Source organism: Pan paniscus, chromosome 18 (assembly GCF_029289425.2).
Source record: "Pan paniscus chromosome 18, NHGRI_mPanPan1-v2.0_pri, whole genome shotgun sequence".
NCBI classification, from domain to species: domain Eukaryota; kingdom Metazoa; phylum Chordata; class Mammalia; order Primates; family Hominidae; genus Pan; species Pan paniscus.
This window is the reverse complement of record NC_073267.2, coordinates 78,281,753-78,301,262: the sequence shown is the minus strand read 5'-3', so window position 1 is coordinate 78,301,262 and position 19,510 is coordinate 78,281,753. Positions and strand designations below refer to the sequence as shown.

Genomic DNA, 19,510 nt, shown 5'->3' with positions numbered 1-19,510 from the left:
ATCTCTACTAAAAATGCAAAAAAAAAAAAAAAAAAAAAATTAGCTGGGCGTGGTGGTGGGCACCTATAGTCCCAGCTACTCAGGAGGCTGAGGCAGGAGAATGGCATGAACCCGGGAGGCAGAGCTTGCAGTGAGCTGAGAGCACACCATTGCACTCCAGCCTGGGGGACAAGAGCAAGACTTCATCTCAAAGAAAAAAATTAAAAAAAAAAAAAAAAATATATATATATATATATATATATGGAATACTTTACAAGACAATTCACATTTCCATCTGTGGAAAACTAGAATTTTAAAAACCCAGCCGGGCACGGTGGTAAAGGGGATTTTAGGGGCTGCATGGGTGGACCTTGGCATGAGGCTCCTTTCTAGGCCAAAGTGATGGATCTAGAATGGAAACATTCTTAGAAATAGAGCCGCCGAGCACAGGAAGGATAAAAGCCAGCCAGGGCGGGACACACACTTTTCCTTCCCAGCTCCCCTAGCTGTAGAACTCTAGGTAAGTGAACGGCCTCTAGAAGCTTCTGTTTATGATTTGAAAATGGAATTGTCAAGCCCGGTGTGGTGGCTCACGCCTATAATCTATAATCCTAGCACTTTGGGAGGCCAAGGCAGATCACCTGAGGTGAGGAGTTTGACACCAGCCTGGCCAAAATGGTGAAACCCTGTCTCCACTAAACAATACAAAAATTATCTGGGCATGGTGGTACATGCCTGTAATCCCAGCTACTTGGGAGGCTGAGGCAGGAGAATCGCTTGAACTCGGGAGGCGGAGGTTGCAGTGAGCCAAGATCGCACCATTGCACTCCAGCCCAGGCAACAGAGCAAGATTCCATCTCAACCAAAAAAAAAAAAAAAAAGAAAGAAAAGAAAATGGAATTGCCATAGTACCTAACTCTAAGGTTGATGCAAGGATTAAAAAAACAAGATCATACATGAACAGTTGAGTACTCAATCAATAAATGAATGCAATGACTATTGTGGTAATTGTATAACAATACTATTATTATTGGTAGAGATGGGGGTCTTGCTATGTTGCCCAGGCTGGTCTTGAACTCTTGGGCTCAAGCGATTCTCCTGCCTTGGCCTCCCAAAGTGTTGGGATAACAGGCATGAGCCACTGTGCCCCCTGTAATCCCACCACTTGTCGGAGGCTGAGGCAGGAGGATTGCCCGAGCCGAGGAATTTGAGACCAACCTGGGCAACACAGTGAGACCTTGTATTTTTCAAAATAAATTAATTAAATGTAATTAGCTGGGCACGGTGGCTCACATCTGTAATCCCAACACTTTGAGAGGGCTAGAGGGGCAGATCATCTGAGGTCAGGAGTTTGAGACCAGCCTGACCAACATGGTGAATCCCCATCTCTCTAAAAATAGAAAAAATTAGCCAGGCATGGTGGCAGGCGCCTGTAATCCCAGCTACTCAGAAGGCTGAGGCAGGAGAATTGCTTGAACCCGGGAGGCGGAAGTTGCAGTGAGCCGAGATGGCACCAGTCTGGGCAACAGAGCAAGACTCCGTCTCAAAAAAAAAAAAAAAATTGCACTCAAATGGATGTTGGGTCAAAGGAGCGTCTTATCCTTTAGGAGGTCAAGAGCAAAGTGATAAAGGGGTATCACTCTTCCTCATACTCAATCCTCTGTGGCTCCTTTGACACTTACACTACCCGCCCCCCGCCCCATGCTTTTTCACTCCCTTGACACAAGTCTAAAGCAGAAACATCTAATGAGAAAAACTAATTTGTTTTTTTAGAGATCGATTCTTGAGACATTGACCAGGTTGGAGAGCAGTAACTATTCACGGGCACAATCAGCATGCACTGCAGCCTCGAAACTCCCAGGCTCAAGTGATCCTCCTGCCTCAACCTCCCAAGTAGCTAGGACTACAGATGTGTACCACGGAGCCCAGCCAATAAAAACTAAATGAAGAGTGGTTGCTACGTACCAGGCACTGGAAGCACTTCGCACATGCTAACTCATTGAATCCTCATTGCAATCCTTTGTGGTAGGGGCTATGTTTATCCCCTTTGTACAGGTGAGGGGACTGAGGCACAGAAAGATTAAGAAACTGGCCCTAGGGAATTCCCATTTGGGTCTCTCTCTCTCTCTCTCTCAAAAAAAAAAAAAAAAAAGAAATAAAAAGAAGCCTGCCCTAGGCAAAATGGGGTGGGGTTGGGATAGAGGGGAGGGACGCAAAAAAATTTGAAAAAAAAGAAAGAAACTTGCAGGCCAGTGCAGCAACTCACACCCATAATCCCAGCACTTTGGGAGGCTGAGGCGGGCAGATGGCTTGAGCTCAGGAGTTCAAAACCAGCCTGGGCAACATGGCAAAACCTCGTCTCTACAAAAAATACAAAAAAAAAAAAAAAAGATTAGCCTGGAGTGGTGGCATGCACCTGTAGTCCCAGCTACTTGGGAGGCTGAGGTGGGAGGATGGGGATGACTTGAGCCCAGGAGGCAGAGGTTGCAGTGAGCCAAAATTGTACCACTCCACTCCAGCCTGGGTGACAGAGCAAGGCCCTGTCTCAAAAAAAAAGAAAGAAAGGAAGGAAGGAAGGAGAGAGAGAAAGAAAAAGAGAGAGAGAAAGAAAGAAAGAAAGAGAAAGAAACTTGCCCAAAATCACAGGAAAAGTAAGGGTCCAGTTGGGATTGGAATCCAGGCAATCCTGCTGCATTCCACCCTCCCAGTTCATCTTCTCTAAGAGAAGCTCATAGGCTAAAAGAGAAATAAATGCTCAAGAGTCAAATCTCTGTCGAAACCAGAAATGAAACCTCACATCTGGCAAGTAAAATGTGGTTTCCTAGGTTCAACAGCTTCCCAGGTATTTAAACACTCCCATGGTGGAAGTGAGAGGATTAGCAGAAAGAAGAATGAAAAATCATAACCAAATTACAAAGCCCAAAGAAAAATAAGTACAACTTACAGGAAGTTTCAAAATCAAAAACTCAGCTGGTTGCCATGGCTCACACCTGTAATCCCAGCACTTTGGGAGGCCAAGGTGGGCGGATCACTTGAGGTCAGGACCAGCCTGGCCAACATGGTGAAACCCTGTCTCTACTAAAAATACAAAAATTAGCCGGGCATGGTGGCGCTGGCCTATAATCCCAGCTACTCGGGAGGCTGAGGAAGGAGAATAGCTTGAACCTGGGAGGTGGAGGTTGCAGTGAGCTGAGACTCCAACACTGCGCTCCAGCCTGGGTGACAGAGCAAGACTCTGTCTCAAAACAAAACAAAACAAAAATCAGAGACTCAAAATACAGCTCTGAAACATCCAAAAACCTCAAGGAGTAGAAGAGGGCTTTGTTTTGTTTTGTGTTTTGTTTTTGAGAGAGCGTCTCGCTCTGTCACCCAAGCTGGAGTGCAGTGGTGCAAAACGCAGCTCACTGCAGCCTTAACCTCCTGGACTCAAGGGATCTACCTGCCTCAGCCTCCCATGAAGCTGGGATCACAGGCACACGCCACCATGCCTGGGTAATTGTTTTTGTATGTAGAGACAGGGTTTCCCTTTGTTGCCCAATCTGGTCTCCAACTTCTGGGCTCAAGCAATCCTCCCACTTTGCCCTCCCGAAGTGCTGGATTACAGGCATGAGCTACCGCACCCGGCCTCTTTTTAAATGCAGACTTGAGACAAGAAGGCAAAAGTTACAAGAAATACAACCACAAATTCTATTTTCTCCAGAAAATTTAGTCATGATTACAAGCCTGGGAGTTAGGTGGTAATGAAACCAGCCACATGAACGTCACCAAGCAGCTGTTATTTCTCCAAAACCTCTTAGCACGAAGCTAACAGAGACGACATCTAGGGCTAGTATCTCCTGGGACTTATGAGTAAGAGCCGGCACCTAGAGTACCTGTCACTATAGAGGGTGATGTCACCGCTGAGTCAACCTGATATTGAAAAACCTTACCAGGAGAGGCCTCTCAATGTCGGTGACTCAGGGCCCCACCCCACCTGTTCATAAAGTAAGTGCCCAGGTGTTTGCCTCACTGCTTATTCAAGGGATGATGTTTTCCAATAGGAAAGCCACAACTCTCCCCACCAACAAGCTGGTCATCTTGTTCCCTTTTCCAAACACTCCCACATAGTTGTGGTGAAGAATTTGTTGGGGAGGAAGCCTCGTACTGAAGGTGAGATTCCAAAGTAAGTACCAGGTCCTAGGAACACTCGTATACATGCACCAAAAAAAAAAAAAAAAAAAAAAATGCCCTAAACGATGCCTGTTTAGAAAATCTCATCCCTCTGCAGGAAGAATCTTTAGAAAACTCGGCTAGGCACAGTGGCTCATTCATGCCTGTAATCCCAGCACTTTGGGAGGCCGAGGAGGGCTTATCACCTAAGGTCAGGAGTTGGAGACCAGCCTGGCCAACATGGTGAAACCCCGTCTCTACGAAAAATACAAAAAGTAGCCAGGTGTGGTGGCACATGCCTGTAATCCCAGCTACACCGGAGGCTGAGGTGGGAGAATCGCTTGAACCCGGGAGGCAGAGGTTGCAATGAGCCGAGATCAGGCCACTGCACTCTAGCCTGGGCAACAAGAGCAAGACTCTGTCTCAAAAAAAAAAAAAAAAAAAATTTAGAAAACTCTGCTGGAGCAATATTCCTCTTGGGCAACATGCTGAGGGGTGGGGAGTGGCTTGGAATGAGCATTATTTCCTGGTTTGAATCTGATACCCTTTAAAGGAGATGTTCCTAAAGTGGCAGGTCAAAAGGGAAAGATAAATAAATAAAAAATGAAGGAGATGTGAAAATGAGCCCTCAGGATTCCTTCTCTAGAAAATGCCTGGCCTGGCCGGGCATGGTGGCTCAGACCTGTAATCCTAGCACTTTGGGAGGCCAAGGCGGGGGTATTGCTTAAGCTCAGGAGTTCGAGACTAGCCTGGGCAACGTAACAAGACCCTCTCTATTTATTTTAACAAAAAATTTAAAAATTAAAAGAAAAATGCCTGACTAGAGAACAGTCTTTTTCAATGACATGAATATAGACTTGAATGTAGAAGTCCAGTCCCCTCAAGATACAGTCCAATTCTATTTTTTTTTTTTTTTTTTTTTGAGACAGAGTCTTGCCCTGTCACCCAGGCTGGAGTGCAGTGGTACGATCATGGCTAAACCTCCCAGGCAGCTTCAACCTCCCAGGCTCAAGTGATCCTCTCACCCCAGCTCCCAAGTAGCTGGGACTACAAGCATATGCCACTACACCTGGCTAATTTTTGGATTTTTTGTAGAGGCGGGGTTCTATCATGCCCAGGCTGGTCTTGAACTCCTGGGCTCAAGAGATCTACCTGCCTTGGCTTGGGATTACAGTCATAAACCACCACACCCAGCTGACACAGTCCAGTTCTAACATCTATTGAGCACCTCACTTCTTCTTCTTTACACAAATGCCATCCTTCTTAGTGATGACTGCCCCTAAATTTCTCCACCTCAATGCATAGTTTTTATCACCCTTCCTGCTGAGTTTTATTCTTTCTTCCATACATCACCATCTACCTGTCCCCTCCAATTAGAAGAGAAACTCCATGAGGACAGGGCTTTTTCTCTGTTTGGGCCCCACTGCATCCCCAATGCCTAGCAGAGGGCTTGGCAGGTGCTCAGCACAAATTCATTAAGTGAATGGACAGGCAAATACCTCTGTCACCTGAGACCTTCAGAGAAGGAATGATCCATCCCTTTCACCTGGCTGCTCACAGACTGTTCTGTGAGTTGCCTTTTCCTGCTATAAAGAGCACAGACTTTGAAGTTCAACAGCCACCAGACATACGGCCAGGCTCTCCCACTTCCTGTGTGCATGACACACCTGTGTGCATGAGGGTTACAGGAGATGGCATACGGGAAGAGTTCAACATACAGAAAGCACTGCTCAATACACTGTTGCTTATGATCACAATACAGAGTACAACAACAAATACTTTTCTTTTTTCTTGAGACAGTGTCTCACTCTGTCGCCCAGGCTGGAGTGCAGGGAGGCAATCACAGCTCACTGCAGCCTTGACCTCTGTGGTCTCAGGTGATCCTCCCACCTTAGCCTCCCAGGTAGCTGGGTCTGCCAGCTTATGCCACCAGGCCTGGCTAATTTTTAAAAATCTTTTGTAGAGACAGGGTCTCCCTATGTTGCCCAGGCTGGTCTCAAGGGATCCTCCCACCTCAACATTCCAAAGTGCTGGGATTACAGGCATGAGCCACTGTGCCCTGCCGAATAATTTTTTTTTTTTTTTTTGAGACAGAATCTCACTCTGTCACCCAGGCTGGAGTACAATGGCTCACTTGGCTCACTGCAAGCTCCACCTCCCGGGTTCAAGCCATTCTCCTGCCTCAGCCTCCCAAGTAGCTGGGACTATAGGCGCCTGCCACTACGCCTGGCTAATTTTTTTTTGTATTTTTAGTAGAGATGGGGTTTCACCATGTTAGCCAGGATGGTCTCGATCTGCTGACCTCATGATCCGCCTGCCTCAGCCTCCCAAAGTACTGGGATTACAGTCGGCCACCGTGCCCTGCCCCTGCCAAATAATTTTTTTTTAAGTATGTCTCAAATATTGCATGGGACATACTTATGCTAAATATTAGCCATCGTTTATCTGAAAGTCAAATGTAACTGATAGTCCTGTATTGTTATTTGCTAAATCTAGCCACACTACCCATTAAGCCATTACCCTGCTGAAGGCAGGGCAGTCTAGGTTACATAAAGATTTGTAAGATGTGCCGGGCGTGGTGGCTCATGCCTGTAATCCCAGCACTTTGGGAGGCCGAGGAGGGCAGATCACGAGGTCAGGATATTGAGACCATCCTGGGTAACACGGTGAAACCCCGTGTCTATTAAAAATACAAAAATTAGCCGGGCATGGTGGCTAAAAATTAGCTACTCAGGAGGCTGAGGCAGGAGAATCGCTTGAACCTGGCAGGCAGAGGTTGCAGTGAGCCAAGATCGCACCACTGCCCTCCAGCCTGGGTGACAGAGGGAGACTCCCTCTCAAGAAAATAAGAAAAAAAAAAGATTTACAAGATGTTGCCCTACAGTACTCTCTCATGAATATTTATTGATCAGATGGATTTTGAAGCCATGAGATTTTTATCTTGGCCGAGATCTGATTAAGCAGGCCTTGCTTTTTTTTTTTTTTTTTGAGACTGAGTCTCGCTTTGTCGCCCAGGCTGGAGTGCAGTGGCGCGATCTCAGCTTACTGCAACCTCCACCTCCCAGGTTCAAGAGATTTTTGTGCCTCGGCCTCCCGAAGTGCTGGGATTACAGGCGTGAGCCACCACGCCTGGCCGGCCTTGCATTTTTGTCTTTGAGCTTTTTGCATCTCTCATCAAGCTCTATCCAGGCTCCTCTGCACTGCCAAAAACTGGAAGAACAGACACCGGTTCTTGAACAATTCATGGGTCTGAAGGATGCTGAGATACCCAGGGGGCAGGTGTTGGGTGTATCTGAGAGCCTTGCTCAAGGAAGGTGTTACCCACACAATAGGAAACCAAACAGATGGCTCTGGCGGGCTCAGATATCCGCCTAGATTTTGATCTGGTGCTTCCTTACACTCAGAAGTGTGGGGTAGAAATGGCTCATCTGACCTTTAGACTCCAGACTGCAAGCTGTTTTGTGACAAGACAATTAGGTAAGGTTACATCAGGGGTGTGCAGAGCTCAGAGAAACTGGGGAGTGCCAACCAGAGGCACACGCCCTGAGAACACCCCTCCTCCCTTCTCTGTGGCTAATACATAAAGCCCTGTCTTTAAAAAAAGAAAAAAACAACTACAGTGAAATATCCTCTAGAAAGAGAGATCTGTTTAGTCCTGTCTGTATTAAATACACTCTGAAACCTCTCATTCATTCATTCCTTCGGATACTTACTGAGCCCTTATTATGTACCAAGCACTATTCTAGCTGCAATTCAGCACAAGTACAAAACAAAAGACATTAAAAATCCCTGGCCTCCTGAGGCTTCTGTTCTAATGGGAGGAGACAGGCAGTGAACAGGAGAAATAAGTGAAATACATAGCATGTTAGACAGTGAAACGTACTAGAAGAAAATTAAGTAAAAGAGGTGGGGAGGGCTGAGGGCAGGGTTTACTATCATAAATAGGGGGTCCAGATTGGGTGTGGTGGCTCACGCCTGTAATCGCAGCACTTTGGGAGGCCAAGGCGGGTGGATCACCTGAGGTCAGGAGTTCAAGACCAACCTGGCCAACATGGTGAAACCCAGTCTCTACTAAAGATACAAAAATTAGCCAGGCATGGTGGCACATGCCTGTAATCCCAGCTACTTGGGAGGCTGAGACAGGAGAATTGCTTGAACCCGGGAGGCGGAGGTTGCAGTGAGCCGAGATCAAGCCACTGCACTCCAGCCTGGGTGACAGAGTTGAGACTCCATCTCAAAAAAAAAAAAAAAAAAAAATTAGCCAGGTGTGAGGGCAGGCACCTATAATCCCAGCTACTCTGGAGGCTGAGGTTGCAGTGAGCCAAGGTCAAACCACTGCACTCCAGCCTGGGTGACAGAGCAAGACTCTGTCTCAAAAAATAAATAAATTGGGCCAGGCACGGTGGCTCATCCCTATAACCCCAGCACTTTGGGAGGCCGAGGCAGGTGGATCACCTGAGGTTAGGAGTTTGAGACCAGTCTGGCCAACATGGTAAAACCCTGTCTCTACTAAAAATACAAAAATTAGCCAGGCGTGGTGGCCCATGCCTCTAACCCCAGCTACTCAGGAGGCTGAGGCAGGAGAACTGCTTGAACCCAGGAGGCAGAGGTTGCAGTGAGCCAAGATTGCGCCACTGCACTGCAGACTGGATGACAGAGTGAGACTCCGTCTCTAAATAAATAAATAAATAAATAAATAAGGGGTTCAAGAAAGTCCTCCCTGAGGGTGGGAGTGACATTTAAGCAAAGGCTTGCAGTCTTTTCAGGACAGAAAAGAGTGAGCTGTGCAGATATTATGGGAATGGTCACAGCCAGTGCAAAGGCCCTGAGGTAGAAGAGTGTGTAGTGTGTTCTAAGTATAACCAGGAAACAAAGTTGTTGGGCAAAGTGAGCAGGCAGAAGAGTGGGAAGAGATGAGGACCCCAGGTACATGAGTCAAAGGACAGATCAGTGAAGCCTCAGAAGTCATAGAAAGGACTTAGGCGCTTATTTTGTTTGAAATGGGGAACCATGGGTAATTTGGAGCAGGCGTGGTATTTTCTAACTTAATTTTAAAAACCATCAACTCTGACTGATGGATGGAGAAAAGACTGGCTTGGAGGAAGGGGAAGGAATAAGTGGGGAGACCAGGAAGGAAGCTGCTGCGACAATGAAGGTGAAGACATGCTGAAACTTCTCTTTTGGGAATAGAGAAACAGCTGGGCGTCATGCCTGTAAATCCAGCACTTTGGGAGGCCAAGGTGGGAAGATCCCTTGAGCCCAGGAGTTCCAGACCAGTCTGGGCAATATAGCGAGATCCCTTTTCCAAAGAAAATTTTAAAAATTAGCCGGGCATGGTGGCATGTGTCTGTATCCCAGCTACTTGGGAGGCTGAGGTGGGAGGACTGCTTGAGCCTGGGAGGTCAAGGCTGAAGTGAGCCAAGATGGCTTCACTATACTCCAGCCTGAGCGACAGAGAGAGACCCTGTCTTTAAAAAAAAAAAAAAAAAAAAAAAAACCAAGGAGAAAGAAGGTGTACAGGCGTGCCTGAATGCCAAACCACAGAATCAGGTGCTCTTCTTCTTCTTGAACTTGCCCAGCTCAAATAAATTTGAAAGGCTTTTGGCTTGCTACAAGCTCTCCTAATTACAAAGCCAGCTAATTATTATCTAGAACTTGGCCAATTATCCCACGGGGTCCTGAGCTGGCCACCGTTTATGATCTTGCTCATGTGGAACAGGTTCAACCCTTCTAGGCAGTCCCCATTAGGTCCCAGTAGTAACTTTCCCTCTTTCAGCAGCAAGAGCCATGCCCCAGATGCCTGCCTGGCCAAGCAGCTTGAGTAGGTCTCATTTGGAACAAGAGTTTCTTTAAGGCGGTTTCCCTGTCCCTACACTCCCAAGTCTTAAAGGCCAATATAAGTGGATTTTCTGGGACCCAGAGAGTTGAAAGAGACCGAAAGGAAGAGAAGCGCTGTTCAGCTAGCATTTATTTGGAAGTGAAGGTCAAGAGGGAAACCGGCTGAAACTGCCCATAAGCAAAAGACAAAAGAGACCTTCCAAAGGCAAAAAAAAAAAAAAAAGCTGAATTCTAGCATCACAATCAAAATTAGTGAGAGGCAGGCCAGGCCTGGTGGCTCACACCTGTAATCCCAGCACTTCGAGAGGCCAAGATGGGAGGATTGCTTGAGCCCAGGAGTTCAAACCACTGCATTCTAGCCTGGGCAGCAGAGCAAGACTCTGTTTCTTAAAAAAAATCATAAAATAAATAAAATAAGTGAGATGAAAAAGGTACAATAACAGCTTCTCCAAAGGGAAGAAGGGAATTCGTTTCCTTTAGAAAGGTGAATCAAGTCCCACTGGAGATGCTGAGTTTGGCGTTTCCTTTAGAAAGGTGAATCAGGTCCCACTGGAGATGCCGAGTTTGGCAACAGTGTAGTAGAGGGAACAGGATGAGAGACCTGGTTTTGGAAGGAGAAAGGCCTGGCCTGCAGCCCCAGCACTGCCATCACCTGGCGGGGTGACTTGGTGGCAAGCAGTGCAACCTCCGAGCCTGATTCCTCTTCCACAGCAGGGGATGATGAAAATTCCCACCTTGGACTACAGGGAGGATTAACTGTCAAGCGTGCAAGGTCACTGGCAGGACCCACTCTCTAACCCTGTGCAAATGGACACAAATAGTTGTCTTTCATCTGCTGGCCACCTTCAAGTAAACACTGTCCAAACAAACACCTTCTATGATTTAATCCTCCAGTGTGTGAGGTCTCTGAAAACTCTCTGTATCTATTGACACAAGATTAAGGAAAAAAGACCACTATCCTATACAAATCCTTCTTTAAACTGGTACTTCACATTATTCCAAGCACAGAGCTGACATTCCCAAATACCCCTTTGAAAACTCCACCTCTGGGTCCTTCAGACACTCAAACTCAACATATTCCTCACCAAAAACTAATTTTCCTCCCCTGAATTGTTCCTCTTTCTCCTCTGTTTCCAGTGTTGGTCCAAAGGAACATTCTGGAAGTTGCTGGCATTACTTCTTGTTTAGAACCACTTAGTTGCTGGAAACCTTCCCCCATATCAAAACTGTCTATTGGTAGGGCACGGTGGCTCACGCCTGTAATCCCAGCACTTTGGGAGGCCGAGGCAGGTGGATTGCTTGAGCCCAGGAGTTTGAGACCAGCCTGGCCAACATGGTGAAACCCTGTCTCTACTAAAAATACAAAAATTAGCCGGGTGTGTTGGCATGTGTCTGTAGTCTCAGCTACTCGAGAGACTGAGGTATGAGAATCATTTGAACCAGGGAGGCGGAGACTGCAGCAAGCTGAGATTGCGCCTCTGCACTCCAGCCTGGACAATAGAGCAAGATTCGGTCTAAGGAAGATATGTGTGGAGAGAGAGAGAGAGAACATACAGATACATTACTGGGAGAAAAACAAGGTACAGAGCAGTGCTATCATATGCTATGCTTTGTGTAAAAGGATCATATGTTAGGAATTTACACTGGCATAAAGAAAGAAGACTATGCTTGTATTTCCATAAGGAAACACTGAAAAGGATACACAAGAGACTAATGAAATCGGTTCCCTGTGCCCCGGGGAAGAACTGGGTGAAGCGTGGATTGGGGTGGGAAGGAGACTTCACTGTCTGCCATACAGACATATATACAAGCTTTTTCATATATATATGTAGATGTATATTTAAACTTATTTTTTAACCGGGTGAATAATTTGCCTATGAAAAGCCCAGAAAGAGAAAACCCTCCATGACCCACGGCCCAAGGCCCAGAGGTACCCTGGCCCAGCTGCCTCTGCAGCCTCATCCTGGGACCCTCTCCTCCCTCCTCCTTCTGTGTCCAGGAAGGCATGGCTCCAGTCTTCTGCCTCCATGACCCTGCCACACCTTTAGGGCACCCCACTTCCTCCTCCTGGAGTGCCCTTTCCCTTTCCTTGCATGGAAGACACCCTCTTACTCATCAAGGCCCAGCAGGTGAAGCTGACCACTCCTGGCATCCTCTGAACACATTCTCACTCCAGTGGCATTCTTGGAGCCTACTGGAATTACCTGCTGAGAGGTCTCTCTTGGAGCTTTTCTGGAATCTCCCTGAGTGTAGGGGGTGAGTCTTAGGCCTGGGTGCACTGGATACTTCTTTGGGTCCCCCACTCCCACACCCATCCACCCCACTTTGGTGTGTTTGTTTGTTTGTTTGTTGAGATGGAGTATCGCTCTGTTGCCCAGGCTAGAGTGCAATGGCACAATCTCCGCTCATTGCAACCTCCGCCTCCCAGATTCAAGTGATTCTCCTGCCTCAGCCTCCCAAGTAGCTGGGATTACAGGCATGCACCACCACGCCCGGCTAGCTTTTTTTACATTTAGCAGAAACGGGGTTTCACCATATTGGCCAGGATGGTTTTAAACTCCTGACCTCAAGTGATCCTCCCACCTTGGCCTCCCAAAGTGCTGGGATTACAGGCATGAGCCACTGCACCCAGCCTCCCATCAGGGATTACAGGCGCATGCCACCACGCCCAGCTGAATTTTTGTATTTTTAGTAGAGATGGGGTTTCACCACGTTGGTCAAGCTAGTCTCAAACTCCTGACCTCATGATCTGCCCGCCTCGGCCTCCCTAAGTGCAGATTACAGGCGTAAGCCACCGCGCCTGGCCTGAGGAGCTTTTAAAAATGTCAAATTCAAGGCTGGTGTGGTGGCTCACGCGTGCGATCCCAGCACTTTGGGAGGTTGAGGCAGGCAGATCACCTGAGGTCAGGAGCTTGAGACCAGACTGGCCAACATGGTGAAACCCTGTCTCTACAAAAATACAAAAAAAATTGCCAGGCGTAGTGGTGCATGCCTGTAATCCCAGCTACTTGGGAGGCTGAGGCAAGAGAATTGCTTGAAGCCAGAAGGCGGAGGTTGCAGTGAACTGAGATCATGTCATTGCACTCCAGCCTGGGTGACAGAGCAAGACTTCATCCCAAAAAATAAATGAGTAAGTAAATGTCAAGTTCAGATCTCCACCCTCGGAGACTGGCTCTCAGTGAATCTGCAAGAGGGCAAGTCTGCATGAAGTGCCCCAGGTGATTTGATTTTTAGCCACAAGGATCTCAGAGGCTGGGACAGAGCGTTTTTGGCAGCAGGAGAACAGACAGGTATTCTTAGGCATGTGCATCATGAAATATATATATATATATATATATATACACACGTATATATATATATATATATACACACGTATATATATATATATATATACGTGTATATATATATATATATATATATATTTTTTTTTTTTTTTTTGAGACAGGATCTCTATCAGCTGGAGTGCCGTGGTGCAATCATGGCTTACTGCAGCCTCGACCTCCCGGGCTTCACGCAATCCCCCCACCTCAGCCTCCTGAGTAGTTGGGACTACATGCACATGCCACCACGCCCAGCAAATTTTTGCATTTTTTTGATGCTAGTACCACAGGTGCACGCCACCATACCTGGCTAAATTTTTTTTAAAATCTTTGTAGAGATGGGGGTCTCGCCATGTTGCCCAGGCTGGTCTCAAACTCCTGGGCTCAAGTAATCCTGCGGCCTTGGCCTCCCAAAGCACTGGGATTACAGGTGTGAGCCACAGCATCTATCTGGCCTGAAAAACTTTTAAAAGCCAAGCAGAAGCTGACAAGTTCAAGATCATTCCTACTCCCCCGGCCCTAGCTGCGCCTTGCCCCACTCCTCCCACCCCATTCTACACAACCACCACGAGCAGGTCCCCTTTCCTAAGCCACAACAAACCCGTTCCAGTCCACCCTGAGCACCCTGCACAGTGGCAAGCAAAAAAACGCCAGTTTCTTCCTAACAAGGCACTAGGCTTAGTCACTGTTTGCAGTGCACTGTTTGCTTAACACAGAAGCAGGCAGGGTGAAGAAACTGGTTTGGCTGGTTTGCTGGGTGAGAGGGAGCGCAGGGGATCTTTTGAACCAAACGTAAAACATGGGAGACTTTCAAACAGACAGCACCAAGTCCTCCTGGGGCTCTAATATTTCATATTCACTGAATGCTTGACATACCATCCTATGATGTCTCCGTGCTATTATGCTCATTTTACGGAGAGGGAAACTAAGTCCTTGGCTGACATCCCTAGGCTGGGAAGGGACATTGTCTGGATTGAAATCTAGGCAGTCTGATTCAAGAACCTTCTGAATTTGGGGAAGATGCCACCCAAATCTTGGGCAGAAGTGGAGGATTGGAGGCAGGTAAGAGGAAGGAAGGAGGAAGATGAAAAGTGCAGAAAGGGAGGAGGCCTAAACCCCAGTCCCCCAAGAGTAACAAGAACAAGCTGGGACACTGAGATCCCTGGCCTAGGGAAACTTACATTAACAAAGAGGAAGAGAGAAAGAAAGAGAGATGGCTAGAGATGGGGATAGAGAGAGAAAGAGTGAACATGCACCACAGATTTCTTTTTATTTGACCAAAGGTGGAAAACACTTAAAAATGGCTATATGCCCTCCCATTTCCAGACTCAGGTTTGAGATCTCCCTGCCTGCCCTCCACAGCTGTTCAGAGGAAAGCTATGAACACAGTATCCCCAGCACACACAGAGCATAATGGAAGGTTCTAACCGACCAAATTCTTCCCTGCCCATTTACAATCAACCTTAAGGGCTGGACCAAGTCCATAGAGTTTGAGAGGGAAAAATATTGGCCAAGATAGTGATTTATTCATGTGTTCATTCATTTGCTCAAAATAACATTGAGAGTTTACTGTGTCCCTAAGAAATATCAACTACTGTTGAAAATATTCTCTCTACTTTCTCTCTTTACATTCCTGCCCATTGGCATGTATGTTCCGTCCAATCTGCCATAACCTCAGGGTCTAGCCCGGTGCTAACACACAACAGGCACTCACTTTTGTGAACTAAATGAATGTACATACTTAATTCTCATAATAGATCAATAAGTATTACCGCCCCATTTTACAGGTGGGGAAACTGAGACTCATAGAAGTAAAGTGACTTATTCAAAGTCAAATAGCTAGTGGCTAAAATTCAAACCTAGTTTCCTGTACTTCCTCGCTGAAGGATCCTAAACAGCCACTGCTGAACGATTTCATTCTCCTTTTTGAAAGCCTTGTGCCCTCAAAGGAGATAGAGCTGAGGCAGGATAGAAACCCAGGAAGGGGCCCGGCTTGGTGGCTCACGCCTGTAATCCCAGCACTTAGGGAGGCTGAGGCAGGTAGACCACTTTGAGCCCAGGAGTTCAAGACCAGCCTGACATCATGGTGAAACCCCGAATCTACTAAAAATACAAAAATTAGCTGGGCGTGCTTCTGCGTGCCTATAATCCCAGCTACTCAGGAGGGTGAGGCTGGAGAATCACTTGAACATGGCAGGCGGGGGTTGCAGTGAGCTGAGGTCCTACCTCTCTACACTCCAGGCTGAGCGACGGAGTGACACTCCGTCTCAAAAAAAAGAAAGAAAGAAAGAAAGAAAGAAAGAAAGAAAGAAAGAAAGAAAGAAGCCCAGCAAGGATTGGATTGGGACAGGTGCCTCTCGGGGATTTTAGGGTTTGGGCAGCTTCTGGGAGATACGAGAGCTTCAGCCTCTGGCGTATCTGGGGCTACCTTGGAAGGGAATGTGTAACAGACACAAGGTGAGCATTTTGGAAGAAAAGCCTCACCCAATAAAAAGCCCTGGAGAGCAAACAGGGATTTCCATAACCACCTGGCAGAGAGGGGCAGGCAGGGCCCCACTGGGAGGAAGCAGCAGCCTGCCTTCCTTACATGGCCTTGCCGGGCCCAAGACTTTCCACCTCCGCACTTCCAGAGACACAAAGGCAAGGCCAGGAGGGCGGCCCACTGGTCTTCTTTCCCAGTAAGCTCAGATCAACCTTTGTCACAGACATGAGTAATTGGGGAAGTGACTTTTACGAGTTTGAGGGGTAGGGGGTGGGGATCTGATGATGTAAGGTGATCCCAAAGCTGGTTTCTGGGTTTGCTTTTTAAAAGTCTAATTGTATTAGGGAGGCTGCATACTGTTTTCTGAAACGTTCAGCACATCCTTCAGAAAGGAGGGGAAATGGCCGGGCACAGTGGCTCATGCCTGTAATCCCAGCACTTTGGGAGGCCAAGGTGGGCGGATCACCTGAGGCCAGTAGTTTGCCCAGCCTGGGCAACAAGAGCAAAACTCCAGATTGTAGACCAGCCTAACCAACATGGTGAAACCCTGTCTCTACTAAAAATACAAAAATTAGCCAGGCATGGAGGCACACACCTGTAGTCCCAGCTACTCGGGAGGCTGAGGCAGGAGAATCACTGGAACCTGGGAGGCAGAGGTTGCAGTGAGCCGAGATCACGTCACTGCACTCCAGTCTGGGCAACAGAGCGAGACTCCGTCTCAAAAAAAAAAGGAGGGGAAATGGGTGTATTTAATCCACAAAGTTTGGGTGCCTGTGAACTAGGTCAACCCCTCAAGCAGCCAAACCTCAACAATGAAATATAGGCCCTGTGTTTCCAAGGCCAGATTGCAGAGCAAGCAAAGGAAGAAAACAATCACTGGGAAAGCCTGCCAGCTTTTCTTTTTTCCGCGCCTGAGTCAACTTACAGCTGTGGTTACTAGGCTAATACTTCAGAGATCTCAAAGTGTCTAATAGCCTGGGTTTCTCAGACCGGTGTGTGCTATGAAGAAGGAAAATAAGCAGCAGCTCTAAAGGACTGGTTTATTAGCCAGGCATGGTGACTCACACATGTAATCCCAACACTTTGGGAGGCCGAGGCAGGCGGACCACCTGAGGTCAGGAGTTCGAGACCAGCCTGACCAATATGATGAAATCCTGTCTCTACTAAAAATACAAAGGCATGGTGGCATGTGCCTGTAATCCCAGCTGCTCAGGAGGCTGAGACAAGAGAATCGCTTGAACTGAGGAGGCAGAGGTTGCAGTGAGCCAAGATTGCACCTCTGCACTCCAGGCTGGGCGGCAAGAGCAAAACTCGGTCTCAAAACAAAAACTGGTTTATTACAGTTGAGTTTGGTTTTTCTTTTTTTTTTTTTTTAAAGGTCTTCATTCTAGAAGCTGGAGAGAAACCAATGGAATAAATACAAGGTTGAGATCATGGGGTCAGCCACAGCATGGGGCAGAGGAATGACCCTAGCAAACACTCCAAAGTCCCCTGAGTTAAGACCCTACAGCTGCCTGTGCACAAAAAGTGACAGGTTTCAAGTTTCAAAATTCCCATGGAGTAAATTCTCCATGAAGCCAATGTCTAAACCTGGTGCCAATGTTACATCCATCCCTTCACTTCCGTGCACTGTCCAAAGAGAGTCAGGCCACATCCCAAGTCCTAGCGGCCTTTTAAAATCACAAGCCAGTTCCTCAGATTGAACGTGTGATTTTACCAGAAGGGCACTTCCATCCTGGGGCGATTCCACATTGGACTGGTCAAGGAGACCCCACAGTCCAAAAAAGCCAAAACAAATATTAAATGTCAGGAAATCTGTTGTGTGGGGGTGGGGGTCTGTGAACATAAAGGGAACTGAAACCAACCACACCAGAGGCCTGCGGATTCTGTGTGAAGGCTGCCTCTTCCCACTAAATCACCAGCCCCAGGGTCCCCCGCCACCTCCCCCGGGTCTGACCCATCTCCATCATCACCACCCCCTCTCGGAGGTCCCACCCTATCAACACCTCCATTCTCAGCTTACTTCACGTTGGACACTAATTCCCCAAACACCTTTTTTCTTTGTTTTTGTTTTTTCAGGTTATTGAGGTGAAAAACAAGGAGAAAAAGGAAGAGAAAAGACCAACTGCGGATACTTCAGATTACAGAATTGCTTTATGCCTCAGTTTCCTCACTTGCAAAGTAGAAAGAATAACAGTGCCCACCCTCCTAACGTTCTAGTGAAGACTAAATGAGGTAAAATGTGAAGCACTTGCCCCAGAGTCTGAGGCAAAAGTGAATACGTGTCACTATTAATTATTAACATATTAGTGTTAATATGTAATAATATTATTGGTCAGACACAGGAGCTTAGAAGGGAGAAATAAAAACCAGACCAACCCACCCTTGGTGCTACCAAATATCTTGGTGCAGGAAAACAAAGTCACCAGCCTTAGCACTGGGACACCCCAGACGCATGCTCAGATACAAGCTTGTTTCTAGCCCCTGCCTTGCTCTCCAAGACTGGATCAAGTTTGCCTTCCCCGAGAAGCCACTCCTCAATGCCCACTGACATCAAAATATCCAATCCCCAGCACTCTGGGAGGCCAAGGCGGGTGAATCACTTGAGCCCAGGAGTTAGAGATAACTTCTGATCCAATAGAAAGCTCTAGAGCACACAGAGCAAATATACTTCATCAGTCGAGCTGTAGTTTCTCTGTAAAAAACTTCGAACGACTTCCAAAGTTCAAAAAAAAAAATGTAAAGACAACAGCATGATTGCTAAAGATTCATGTGGTCAAAGACTGGAAGAATGACACAGTGGAGGTGTTCCCTCAGGGGAATTGTGGGTGATTTCTCTTAAAAAAAAAATGCCTCTTATTGTGATACCCAATCAAGTAAAATCATGAGAGAGGAGAAAGTGGTTTGATATAAAGGAAGCACTTGGGATTCAGTGAAACCAGAAGAGAAACTAGCCCCTTCCCTTGCTCCCTGGACAACAGTCAAGTGGAACAAAGCAAACTCTAGATTATCACAACGATAAGGCCTAGAAGTACATTGGGTGTATGCATTTTCATCCTGAGTCAGAACTACCATGCTTTTTTAAAAAAAAGATCATTATTCCTGGCCAGGCGTGCTGGCTCATGCCTGTAATCCCAGCACTTTGGGAGATTGAGGCAGGTGGGTCACCTGAGGTCAGGAGTTCCAGACCAGCCTGGCCAACATGGTGAAACCCCTTCTCTGCTAAAACTACAAAAAATTAGCTGGGCATGGTGGTGGCACCTGTAATCCCAGCTACTCAGGAGGCTGAGGCAGGAGAATCACTTGAACCTGGGAGCCAGAGGTGGCAGTGAGCCGAGATCACGCCATTACACTCCAGCCTGGGCAACAAGAGTAAAACTCCATCTCAAAAAAAAAAAAAAAAAATCATTATTCCTTGGGGGAAACAGTACCTGTATCAAGATGTTTTGGTCCAGGCACAGTCTCTCAGGCCTGCAATCCCAGCACTTTGAGAGGCTGAGACAGAAGGATCCTTTGAGCCCAAGAGTTCAACACCAGCATGGGCAACATGGAGAGACTCCTGTCTCTAAAAAAAATTTATTTTTTATTTATTTTTTGAGACGGAGTCTTGCTCTGTCACCCAGGTTGGAGTGCTGTGGCACTATCTCAGCTCACTGCAACCTCCGCCTCCTGGGTTTAAGCAATTCTCCTGCCTCAGCCTCCTGAGTAGCTAGGATTACAGGCACACGCCACCATGCCCGGC

General features: G+C 47.1%; 1 protein-coding gene across 1 annotated transcript in view; it reads right to left on the bottom strand.

Moving 5' to 3' along the window:
* CDH1 (cadherin 1) overlaps positions 1–19,510 on the bottom strand; it is a 97,862-nt gene that overhangs the window by 75,464 nt on the left and 2,888 nt on the right. The window lies entirely within an intron of this gene.